The 12,355-nt window shown below is 41.1% G+C and overlaps 1 protein-coding gene across 9 annotated transcripts in view; it reads right to left on the reverse strand.

Annotated features, from left to right (window-relative positions):
• LOC309812821 (cyclic AMP-dependent transcription factor ATF-7) overlaps window positions 1-12,103 on the reverse strand; it is a 92,550-nt gene extending 80,447 nt beyond the window's left edge. For 4 of the 9 annotated variants that reach the window (XM_082637013.1, XM_082637020.1, XM_082637014.1 and 1 more), the window contains exon 1: window positions 11,990-12,103. The gene's annotated coding sequence lies outside the window, so the exon portion shown is untranslated. Of the gene's footprint in view, window positions 1-6,437; window positions 6,724-11,555; window positions 11,578-11,658; window positions 11,962-11,989 lie in introns of those variants that run through there. The other 5 variants (XM_082637021.1, XM_082637015.1, XM_082637018.1 and 2 more) reach the window with 5 other exon arrangements.
• Window positions 12,104-12,355: the final 252 nt, after the last annotated feature.

Consider the following 12,355-nt stretch of genomic DNA (forward strand, 5'->3'; position numbering starts at 1 on the left):
TTCCAAATCTATAAAAAAGCAAACAAAATAATAAGCATAGAACAAGATGAGGGAATTAACGTCAAAAGTTAATAATGGTTATCTCTGGATAATGGTATTACAGATGATTTTATTTCCCTCTTTCTACCTTCAGTATTTTCCAAAGTCTTTACAATGATCACAGACTGCTTTTTTTTTTTTTTTTTGGCCTCTCACTGTCATGGCCTCTCCCGTTGCAGAGCACAGGCTCCGGACGCGCAGGCTCAGCGGCCATGGCTCACGGGCCCAGCCGCTCCGCGGCACGTGGGATCTTCTCGGACCAGGGCACGAACCCATGTCCCCTGCATCGGCAGGCGGACTCTCAACCACTGCGCCACCAGGGAAGCCCACAGATTGCTTTTAATAAATAAAAAACTTTATAATATAATTTAATAATAAAAAGAATACTGATCTGCATGACTTAGTTTAAAAAAAAGGCCCATATCTGCTAGACTATTCCTTTTTTTTTTTTTAAGATTTTTTTTTTTTTTTTTTGATGTGGACCATTCTTAAAATCTTCACTGAATTTGTTACAATATTGCTTTTGTTTTATGTTTTGGTCTTTTGGCTGCGAGGCATGTGGGATCTTAGCTTCCCAAGCAGGGATTGAACCTGCACCCCCCGCATTGGAAGGTGAAGTCTTAACCACTGGACCACCAGGGAAGTCCCTCTGCTAGACTACTCTAAAGCACTAAACAGTATAGTATTTAAAAATTATACAAAGTTGTTCACTCTCTACTACAAAGCAACAGAACCACAGAACCAACTGACAAAGTTCAAAATGAACTACCAAAAAAATCTTTCTAAAAATGTAAACTAACAGCATCAAATAGAAATAGACATGGCGGAAACTTAGATCGATACACAGGGTAAATTAAGCATTTCAAGGTAATTCCTTATTAGTTACCCTCAAGGACCCATTTTCAGAATCCACGAAAGCTGCCTAACAACATGCAGTACTTATATTGAACACTTAGAAATTGCCCCAACTGTCCAACACAAAGGGAATAAAGAGAGTTGAAACCAAGCTTAGCAAGTACTGAATGCCTTTCAGTGAGCTACAAATACGCTAAAAAATTTAGACCGGCACCCAAACAGAGCTCTACAGGCCCCATTCCCCCATGATATTAAAAAGAAAAAGATTATATACAAACAGTTCTCTTCCAAAACCATAACTTTGGATACCAGCTTTCAGACTCTTAGATAATTTAGCTGCTGCTAAGCAAAGAGTACAAACACTGAAGCTCTTCACCATAGCAGCCTCAACATTTTATTCTCCATAAGATACTCTGTGCTCCTGTGACTTGCATTACATCTAGAACACTGACTTTAGGAAAAGATTCCAATAAACCTATGAACAGTGAGACTATAATGAAGGTACGTTAACCCCAGAAAACAAAGAAGACTCATGGGGCTTCCCTGGTGGCGCAGTGGTTGAGAGTCCGCCTGCCGATGCAGGGGACATGGGTTCGTGCCCTGGTCCGGGAAGATCCCACATGCCGCGGAGCGGCTGGGCCCGTGAGCCATGGCCACTGAGCCTTTGCGTCCGGAGCCTGTGCTCCGCAACGGGAGAGGCCATGACAGTGAGAGGCCCGCGTACCAAAAAAAAAAAAAAAAAAAAAAAAAAATTTGTGGGCTTCCCTGGTGGCGCAGTGGTTGAGAGTCCGCCTGCCGATGCAGGGGACACGGGTTCGTGCCCCAGTCCGGGAAGATCCCACATGCCGCGGAGCGGCTAAGCCCGTGAGCCATGGCCGCTGAGCCTGCGCGTCCGGAGCCTGTGCTCCGCGCAACGGGAGAGGCCCGCGTACCGCAAAAAAAAAAAAGTATATTTTATTATAATAATTTTAAAACTCATAATCCAGTTATAGTATACATCAAGGATTGGTAAACTCCAGCCCATGGGCCAAATCAAGCCTGCCACTTGTTTTGTATTTTTTTTTTTTTTCGATATGCGGGCCTCTCACTGTTGTGGCCTCTCCCGTTGCGGAGCACAGGCTCCGGACGCGCAGGCTCAGCGGCCATGGCTCACGGGCCCAGCCGCTCCGCGGCATGTGGGATCTTGCCGGACCGGGGCACGAACCCCTGTCCCCTGCATCGGCAGGCGGACTCTCAACCACTGCGCCACCAGGGAAGCCCCTGCCACTTTTTTTTTTATGGCCCACAAGCTAAGAATGTTTTTTACATTTTTAAATGGTTGAAAAAAATCAAAGAAAATTTTGTGACATGTGAAAACTATATGAAATTCAAATTTTAGTGTCCATAAATAAAGTTTTATGGGAACACAGCCATGCTTATTCTTTGCATGTTGTCTCTAGCTAGCTACTTCTTTTTTTTTTTTTTTTTTTTTTTTGCGGTACGCGGGCCTCTCACTGTTGTGGCCTCTCCCGTTGCGGAGCACAGGCTCCGGACGCGCAAGCTCAGCGGCCATGGCTCACGGGCCTAGCCGCTCCGCGGCATGTGGGATCTTCCCGGATCGGGGCACGAACCCATGTCCCCTGCATCTGCAGGTGGACTCTCAACCACTGCGCCACCAGGGAAGCCCTGGCTAGCTACTTCTGTGCTACAGTGCTGGAGTTGTAGTTACAACAAGAGACCTCATGCCTGCAAAGCACATATTTACCATCTGGCCTTAGTTTGCCAACTCCTGGTATTTATGATAACTATTATTAATTAAAATACAAGGTTAAGATATCCCAATTATGACAAATGTCAGAGTGATTGTTAATTAAGGACTTTTACTATGTGACTATTCAAGTACTAATTTCTTTTTATCTGACTTCTCGAAATTTAGAAATTAGGTTTTCTTTTTTTTTTTAGAAATTAGGTTTTCTTAAAACATGATTAATTAATCTACCTCTATAGTTCTCAATCTTTAACATATTCATCTAGGCTCCATGTAAAAATACAGATTCCCAGGCCACCTGGATTCTCTTGGCTTTGGGGCCCAAGAATCTACACTTTAAAAAACACCCTTGGTGGGCTTCCCTGGTGGCCCAGTGGTTGGGAGTCCGCCTGCTGATGCAGGGGACGCGGGTTCGTGCCCCGGTCCAGGAGGATCCCGCATGCCACGGAGCAGCTAGGCCCGTGAGCCATGGCCGCTGGGCCGGCGCGTCCGGGGCCTGTGCTCCGCAATGGGAGGGGCCACGACGGTGAGAGGCCCGCGTACAGCAAAGAAAAAAAACAAAACAAAAACACCCTTGGTAATTCTGATGCAAATGGTCAGTAACCCACCCTTTGAGAAGCACTAAAATGGTTGGATATTCCTCCCATATGGTAAACAACTGTATTTTTCAAGTTTGGCACCATAAGACATCAGTTCTCAAAGTGGGCTCCAGGGATCCCTACAGATCCTTGAGACCCTTTCAGAGGGTTCATGGGTGTTCAGATCATACAAGGGTAAAAGATATATTTAAGAGGCAACATAGGCCCATTCATTTTAATGTAACAGAATATTAAAAGTTCACAGATGTGGTATCAGATTCTACACAATAGCTAACCTTTAAGAAACTATCACTTTTCAGATTTTGATGTAGTATCAAAGAAGAAAGATTATCTACAATTATCTGAAAAGAATCTTTCCTTTTCCTATTACATATCTGTGTAAGCACAGGTTTTCTTCGTATATTTCAACCAAAACAACATACTGTAACAGACTGAATGCAGAAGCAGATATGAGAATACAGCTGTTTTTTATTAGCCAGATATTTGATGTTCTTCCCCCAATTTTTTTAAAACTATAGATACAGTTATCTATGTTGTTATTTTAAAATAAGCAAATAAGCAGATAATATTTTAAAATTTTCTCCAATTTAATTTCTAATATACTAAATATTAATATATATAACCATGATAAAAGCAAAAGCTCTTTGGAGTTCTCAATAATTTTTAAGACTATAGAGGGGTGGGTACTGAGACTAAAAGCAGTTTGAGACTCACAGTTTGAGAAATAAACAGTAGAGTGCCCTGAATTGATCAAAGAGAAAGTTAAAATTAATTTCTGGATTTCAGGCTCAGGCATGCAGGGACAGGTTTCAAAGAAAGGAGCCGGCTTAAATAGACCAAATAGTTTTGCAGCAAATGACTGAAAACAGATGGGAGTGAGAATTAGGTTGAATCATAAGTTAGGCAACACATGGCCAAAGCTTAGAACCTATATGGAAACAGCTTCATACAGGCAACTACTAGACTAGAACTTTCTCTCCAGGCTTTTGGAGGATTCAAGGAACTATTCTGAGCTATTCTCAGAAAGGCTAATAAAGCAAAAACAAAGAAGCAACAACTTGCTAAAGTGACATCAGGAAGCTGAGTTAGAAATAACTAGAGAACATTATACCTATCTATGTTTGGCCTCAATATGATTTTAGAAGTAAAAAAATTCCTGGAAACTGGTAGGCTGTCAAAAATCTAGTGTTGTGTTTTGGTTTTTTGTTTACTCATTTTCAGATGAAGTGAAACAGCAAAGCAATAGCAATCAACCCCAAAACACTGATCTTTAAGGATAAATTTTAAACCTTCATGGACTTAATTTAAATAGGCTGCAAACAACAACAAACCTGATAGACTTTAACATTAAACCCCAGTATGAGTTTGGTCCCAGATAGGAAACAGCTACAATATCCCACAACAATAATCATGGAGACGCTTAGAAATTCTCAAGAAAAAAATCTATTTTCTAAGACTGTCCACATACTGGCAACACAGCGACCTATCTGGGGTATTCCAATGTTCACTGACTTTCAAAAGTCCCTAGCATAGATATGTAAAATATTAGCAAACTACTGCTTGACCAAAGCTTAAAAAAAAAAATTTAATGGTGTTACGAAAGACATGTTAGTACCAGAAATATCAGAAAACCCATGTTAAATAAAACTAGGATGGTGTTACTCAAGTTTGATAAAGCTTAAATAAACATCACTGGCCAGAAACTTAGTGCCAACACAAATCATTTACAGCAATCGTATGTTATATTCAATTAGTCATCCTGTTTTTATAATAAAGTCAGGCACATTCCTATTTCAAAAAGAATGGTTATGCTCTATTTTTTACTTTTCTACTACATGGTAAATTTTAAGCCCCAAATAAAATGTGGCCAATTTAGCACATAAATCTCCTCTGTCCGCAATGTCAGAAAGAAGCACTATATCAGATAAGAAGATATTAGTAAGTAATTCCACTCAAAGAAAACAAGTTGGGTTTTGTGAGAAGGTGAGGAGATGGCAGAACAAAACTATTCCCATGAAGGCCCCAGCCACAAGCTCACAAAGTAACTTTTCAAGCTAAATCTTGGCTCTTGTTAGACTTTCACAAATTGATATTTATTAAGGATAAATGCAGTATTGAATTAGAGAAACTTTTTGCACAGTCAGGTTTCAAATATATGAGAACATTCAGGATTAAACTCACCAAAAGATGAAAGGAAGCTAACAAAGTCATGAGTTTGTAATGAGTTCTGTTCTCCTTCATGACACTACTGTTGTAGCTCACCTTTGGTTTAGTTGGGAATCTTTCCTAGATGTCTGCTTACAAAGTTTTAAAAACTAGGTAGTAAATTTGTCTTTTCATAAAACCTTTCCTGGGCTTCCCTGGTGGCACAGTGGTTAAGAATCCGCCTGCCAATGCAGAGGACATGGGTTTGAGCCCTGGTCTGGGAAGATCCCACATGCCGCAAAGCAACTAAGTCCATGCGCCACAACTACCGAGCCTGCACTCTAGAGCCCGCGAGCCACGACTACTGAGCCTGTGTGCCACAACTACTGAAGCTCATGTGCCTAGAGCCCGTGCTCTGCAACAAGAGAAGCCACTGCAATGAGAAGCCTGCACATCGCAATAAAGAGTAGCCCCCGCTCGCTGCAACTAGAGAAAGCCTGCACGCAGCAACGAAGACCCAACACAGCCAAAAATAAATAAATTTATATATTTAAAAAACCTTTCCTGAATTTTAACATTCATCCTTCCTCTCCAAGGAAGCCATGCAGTATATGTTTACTTTCAAAACTGAATTGAATTTTGCTTCACTGTATACAGGCAGTGAGAAAATTATTCAGATTTCTTTTTTTTCAACGTTTCTCAACAAAAGGACAAACAAGAGAAGGAAAGGAAACAAAATACTATGACTTAACAGAAAGAAAAAAACCAACCACATTCTTTCAACACAGTGTCCACCAGGGAAATTCTGAAGAGAAAATGTCATGATAAAATATTTTAAGACATAAAATGACCCCAATGCAAAATATTTGTTGTTGTTCATTTGTTTTGTGTTTAGCTCAAAGGAATTATTATTTCTTGTCATTTATGTTCCTTACTTTTTGTTTATCCATTCCCACTGGCTCAGTAGAACCATTTCAATTTCATTTCCTTTACATTCTATTTTTCTTCCTGATTTTTCAATAGTAAGTTCCTTGATCTGAGCCTCTACTTACGAATGTTTAGACTGGAAAGGACCTTGAGGGGTCATCAAGTCCATCCTTCTGCTTTCCAGGAGAATTCATAACTACAATCTCAGATGGATGAGAATGTGTCAAAAGAAAATGGACAAACATTTCCATTCACAATTTGCAATTTTCTAAAAATGAAAGTAAAAATTAAAACCTCAAAAGAGGAAGGTGCTTTAAAACTGCATTTATCAGCTAAAATTGCTCAAACATAATTCAACTATCAGGCTAAAATTAACACACATGCAAGTTGTTGGCTGCCAACATAAAGTCTTTATTTAGTCCCTAGAGATGTCTTCTGATGTTTTATCTTATTTGTAAGCACCATTTTACCTTAAGCACATAGCATGACAAACTTAGATCACCACACCAATAAACTATAATTATAAATAGCAATAATATATATATATATATATATATATATATCATGTGTGTATATATATATATGTATGTATGTATATATATATATATATTTTTTAATGGGTGCTGCAGGTTTTTACTTCGAACATAAAATGAAAAGTTAGGTCTAAACTGGAGATGTCAATGTTTGGGGGAAGCTACAATACAACTGTTTTATGGGCAATAGTTTAATTCTTTGATATATAACTTAAAATGTTCAGGGAATGATGTTTCTTCCTAAAGGAGTTTCCAAAACAGAATTTCATCTGATGACAAAAAACATACAACTATGAGGAAACACTGTTAAATCATTCTAGAATATTTTTTTTTTTTTTTTTTTTTTTTTTTAAAGAAAGAAGGACCAGGGCTTCCCTGGTGGCACAGTGGTTGGGAGTCCGCCTGCCGGTGCAGGGGACACGGGTTCGTGCCCCGGTCCGGTTAGATCCCACATGCCGCGGAGCGGCTGGGCCCGTGAGCCATGGCCGCTGGGCCTGCGCGTCCGGAGCCCGTGCTCCGCAGCGGGAGAGGCCACAGCAGTGAGAGGCCCGCGTACCGCAAAAAAAAAAAAAAAAAAAAAGAAAGCAGGACCAGAGGTCTTGGAAATGGGGAAAAAATAATACTTAGAAAAAACGGGGGCCAGGGAAGGTAGAGTCCAGACACTATATTCTGATGAAATGTTGTTTCCCAGGAAGATTATAAAATGAATTATTAAATAAATGGCTTATGAACCACTGGCAAGTAATGCAGTGATCTATAAACACTAGCATAGGGCTTCCCTGGTGGCGCAGTGGTTGAGAGTCCGCCTGCCGATGCAGGGGACACGGGTTCGTGCCCCGGTCTGGGAAGATCCCACATGCCGCGGACCGGCTGGGCCCGTGAGCCATGGCCGCTGAGCCTGCGTGTCCGGAGGCTGTGCTCCGCAACGGGAGAGGCCCCAACAGTGAGAGGCCCGCGTACCGCAAAAAAAAAAAAAAAAGCTAAATAGTAACTCATGTCTAACTTCACTTTCTTCATATGAAATATAGGTTAGGTAATAAAACAGTAGGTGGATTCATAACTGAATTTTACCCAAAAGGTTCATTAATGGATTAATATCAACCTAATGATAGTGTGCTGATATTACATAGCATTGTTCCACCCTTATATATTTTTACCAGTGACCTAAAACAAAAACATAAGTGTCATGTTTATCAAATTTAACTATCAACGACAGAAAGATATGAGGAATGGTTAAGAGGCTAAATAACAAGCAGATGTAAACTGGTATATATAGAATGGATAAACAACAAGGTCCTACTGTATAGCACAGGGAAATATATTCAATATCTTGTGATAAGGGACTTCCCTGGTGGTCCAGTGGTTAAGACTCCATGCTCCCAAAGCAGGGGGCCCGGGTTTGATCCCTGGTCAGGGAACTAGATCCTACATGCCGCAACTAAAGATCCTGCACGCCGCAACGAAGACCCAGCGCAGCCAAGTAAATAAATATATTTTTTAAAATCCTGTGATAAACCATAATGGAAAAGGATATGAAAAAGAATGTACATATATGTATAACTGAGTTACTTTGCTGTACAGCAGTAATTAACACATTGTAATTCAACTATACTTCAATAAAAAATAAATTTAAAATAAAAGGCTAAATAACATTATCAAGCTAAAACACTAAACCAAAACTAACAAGACGACAATTACAGGGATAAACACAAATTCCTCAATTAAAATTAAAAAATTAATTATATAAATTAATGTGATCTTAGGCTTTAAGAACAGAGGTATTGAGTGCAGTGAAAAAAGAGGCCCTACTCTCCCCTGTACTTTGTATTGATCAGATTATATCTGAAATGTTATATTCAGATCTAGATAAGAAACCCTAAAAACTCAGGCAACTAAGTTGATAAGGAGACTGAACTTTATTTAAAATGTCACTTAAAGAATGGTTGAAAGAACGTGGGATATTTACCCCAGTAAGAGAAGCCTTAACAGAACATAACTGTCATCAAATATTTGAAGGGATACCATGCTGACAAGGAATTAGGTTTATTTATTGTAGCTTCAGATGGCAGGAGTAAAGAGTTTCACAATGTAAAGAATGTTCTAAAAAGCAGAGCTGCAATAAAGGAACAGGGTATCTATGAAGTAGGGACCTCTTCCTTACAGCATTCAGAAGTGAAAAGACCACCCACCAGACATTCCAAAATGATGCATTTTCACATTTCATGAATATATCAATACTTGATCCTAAAATAAGCCTATTAGGGGAAGGCAACATTCAAAATGAGAAGCTTAAAAATTGTTTTATTTGACATTTTCTAGAGATGGAAGACTTTTTTCATGAACTCTAAAAAAGAAATAATGCTTTTTCTTTTTTAATGAATGCTGCGTTTGTTTTTCTCAAAGAAACAACATATGCACCTTAACTTTAGTACCTTTATCAAGGGATAAGAAGCAACTGTATGCCAGCCTGACAACTAGTTTCAAGAAGAGAGCTGTTTTTATTAGACATTTACATGGCAATGCTATTTGCTCCACCTAAAACTTCCTTCCAAAAAGGCTCCTCCTCATCAGACGTGGAGAGGAGGCTGCTGTAACACTGACTCCTTCCTACTGCAGCCTAGAAAAACTCACTCTTGACATGTACAAAACAATAACTTGTGAGAACTTCAGAGCAGCTGTGTTCAGGCAGAGCCAGGGACTTAGAGCAGCAGCTTGAGAGTAGGTTGAAAAAACAAATTTCATTTTGGGTTGGAAGTGGGGAGAGGAAAGATAAAGGAGATATACAATAACGGTCTCTATTAACATTTAAAAGCCATGGTAAACAAAAATGCTTAAAAGTTACAACACTGAAACTATCACAGGATGTAACCTTTGATCCACAAGTTTAAAATGAGCAGTGTTTATCATTCTCTAGATTTCTGCTAGGTGTTAACACTGAGATAGTGCCCAAGTCAAAGCCATCGCAAATTCTAGGATGGAAGAATAAAACAAGGAACTTTGCTCTCTCTTTGGATATTTTTTTGTGCTGCTGCCAGGCAAACTGTGAAAATGTCTGAATATCCAATAGCAATGCTCTCCATGTGAAATACTGGAACCCAATTAAGTAATTAATGCTAAAAGGTCAGTAATTAATTGGTCTCAATGTGCTGTAGGGGTAACCTCCTGGCCAGGAGGACAAATGGCTGCTGAAAACCAAAGGTTAATACAAAGTAACATACTCTGGTTTCTCCTCATGTAACACCTTTACCGGTATATTTCAGATGTTATTTTGCTTCCAAAAGTAAGAGGAGAAGAAAAGGAATGTAAAAGACAAATCTACGCAATAGCAAAGAAGTCATTAATTAATTGGCTGTATTAGCTCATTATTAAATAATACACAACTATCAAACAAAGGGCAAAGACTTGTCCCTTTTTTGTACAGAATTAAGAACTGGTAAGACTACTTAGTATAGCTGCCAAACTTTTCTTTAGCTTCCTTTCTCACAGACGTGTTACATTTCGCAATAGTCTCCACTTACCTTAAAGTATCCTCCATGTTTAAGTACAAATTGTGTTTGATTTCCCCAACCCTTGCCCGCAAGATATCAATATTATGACATATCTTTAGCTTCTGAATCGGAACACAAAGGAAGAAACTGAAAAATTTTCACTTTCCTGAAATACGTGCCCATTTTATTTACACCATTTAAAAAAACGTAAGCTAACTAAAACTAACTGCAACCATTCATTTAGTAACTCTTCAAGAATACGAGTGGTAAGAAACACATTTAACAAAACAAACCAGTTTAGTACATTTTTCTATGCTTAGCATACCTATAAAGATCTATGTCTCTGCAAGAATTACTTATACTACTGAAAAGTTTTTAAACGCAGGAATCAAGTGAGCTTGTGGAGAAAACTCTGCACACCCCTACAAACCTACACTTACTACGACACAACCCTCAAAGATACTAAAACGCCCTCTGATAAGTAGAAAACAAACTTTTAAAGTTAGGAAAGCAGCAACGCGGGAATATGGGGAGGAGGTGCCCTGGGTAGTAAACACCCCAGTCACAGAACATAACAGGCAATTCAGAGCAACGTATAACTCCCGATGGAGCTCCAACTTGGCCGCTTAAGTCCCAAGCCCCCATTCCTGAGCTGAGGAAGAGATGAAGTGCAGAACAGGAAGAGAGGGAGAAAGGAAATCTGAGCAGAAGTGATGAAAGTGTTCTATTTTTCTCCTTCTCTACCCCTATCCCAACTTTCTTGCAGGCTGGTCACCGGACTGGGTGCCATATCCACCAAAAGCCCTAAATCCATTTCCCAGGCTTCTTCTGACACCTAGGCTAAACACCTGTATATATCAGCCATCTCCTAACCAAACACCTCCCCTGACCCTTCTGGATTCCCCCATACCCCTCCCAAAGTGATACCTCTTGGCCACTAAGCCCATCCCTATGAAGTCTTCCTAAACTCATTCACTTAATTTTCTCCATATCCATACTTTCTCTCTGATATCATGTCCCTGGGACTCTTTTTTATAATTCAATCGAAATGCCATGCTCTCGCTTCCACTTACTCCTCCCTATCTTCCCAGCAAAACCAAATGCCATGTTTTCACCTACTCATCCCCACCTCCTGCCTATTACCCCTGACTCTTCCAATGCCAAGCCTCTAACCCCACTCTTTGAAGAAGCTCTGGGTCTTCAACCAGTTTAGTACCCCTACCCTTTCTCCATTCCACCCTATTCCAGGCTCCACTAGACTTCCATTCCCTCAGGATTCAACTCCCCTCTCCTTGCCACGCCCTGTGCCCCCCGGGGCTACTTACCCCAAGTTCTCCCCACACTTCAGGCCTCTGGCCCCGCCTTCCCCCCAAAGGAAGGAGGCGGGAGGAAGGAGAGAAGAGGGGCGGCACTCCGCAAGGTAAAGGTGACCTCCCATTAGTGCTCGTCGCCGCCAATCGTAACTTCCTTCTCTCTTATTGGTCGGCGTTGGTCCATGCCCCACCCTCTTCCTCAGACAGGGCCCAGCCACCGCCTCAGCGCCCCCGTCCAACACACACTGGGAGGGGAGACCCCGGCCTGGGACACTGGGACTGGCCAGAGTTGACGGGGAGACTCCCGTCAGATCATGGACTAGTTAATGTTATCTGGACTCACCCGCTGGTAGCTCCGTCGCCTCCCGCCCGCCCGCGCTCGGTCCCACAATCTGTCTCCAGCTCCTTCTTTCCCCCCTAAGCGGAGCAGATACTTTTCTCTCGTCCGGCCAGGCGCGCTCACTTCTCGCGAGATATGGAGAGGAATTGGAGGAAGGGCGAGATCCGCAGGGCCTGAGTCGGAAAGGGGCCGAGGGGCGGGGCTCCGGAAAAAGAAGGGGCTGGACCTTCGGTGGGCAGGGCTAAGGAGGGAGGCTGTAAGAGTTCCTAATCGCTGGTTGCACGTGTTCGGCTGCCGAGTTTAAGGGGAAAAAAAAAGAAAAAGAAGGAAAGGGACTCCTTACAGGTGCCTGTAGTAATAGAGATCCAA

This window comes from Mesoplodon mirus (assembly GCF_964341445.2).
Source record: "Mesoplodon mirus genome assembly, chromosome: 11".
In the NCBI taxonomy this organism is placed as follows: domain Eukaryota; kingdom Metazoa; phylum Chordata; class Mammalia; order Artiodactyla; family Ziphiidae; genus Mesoplodon; species Mesoplodon mirus.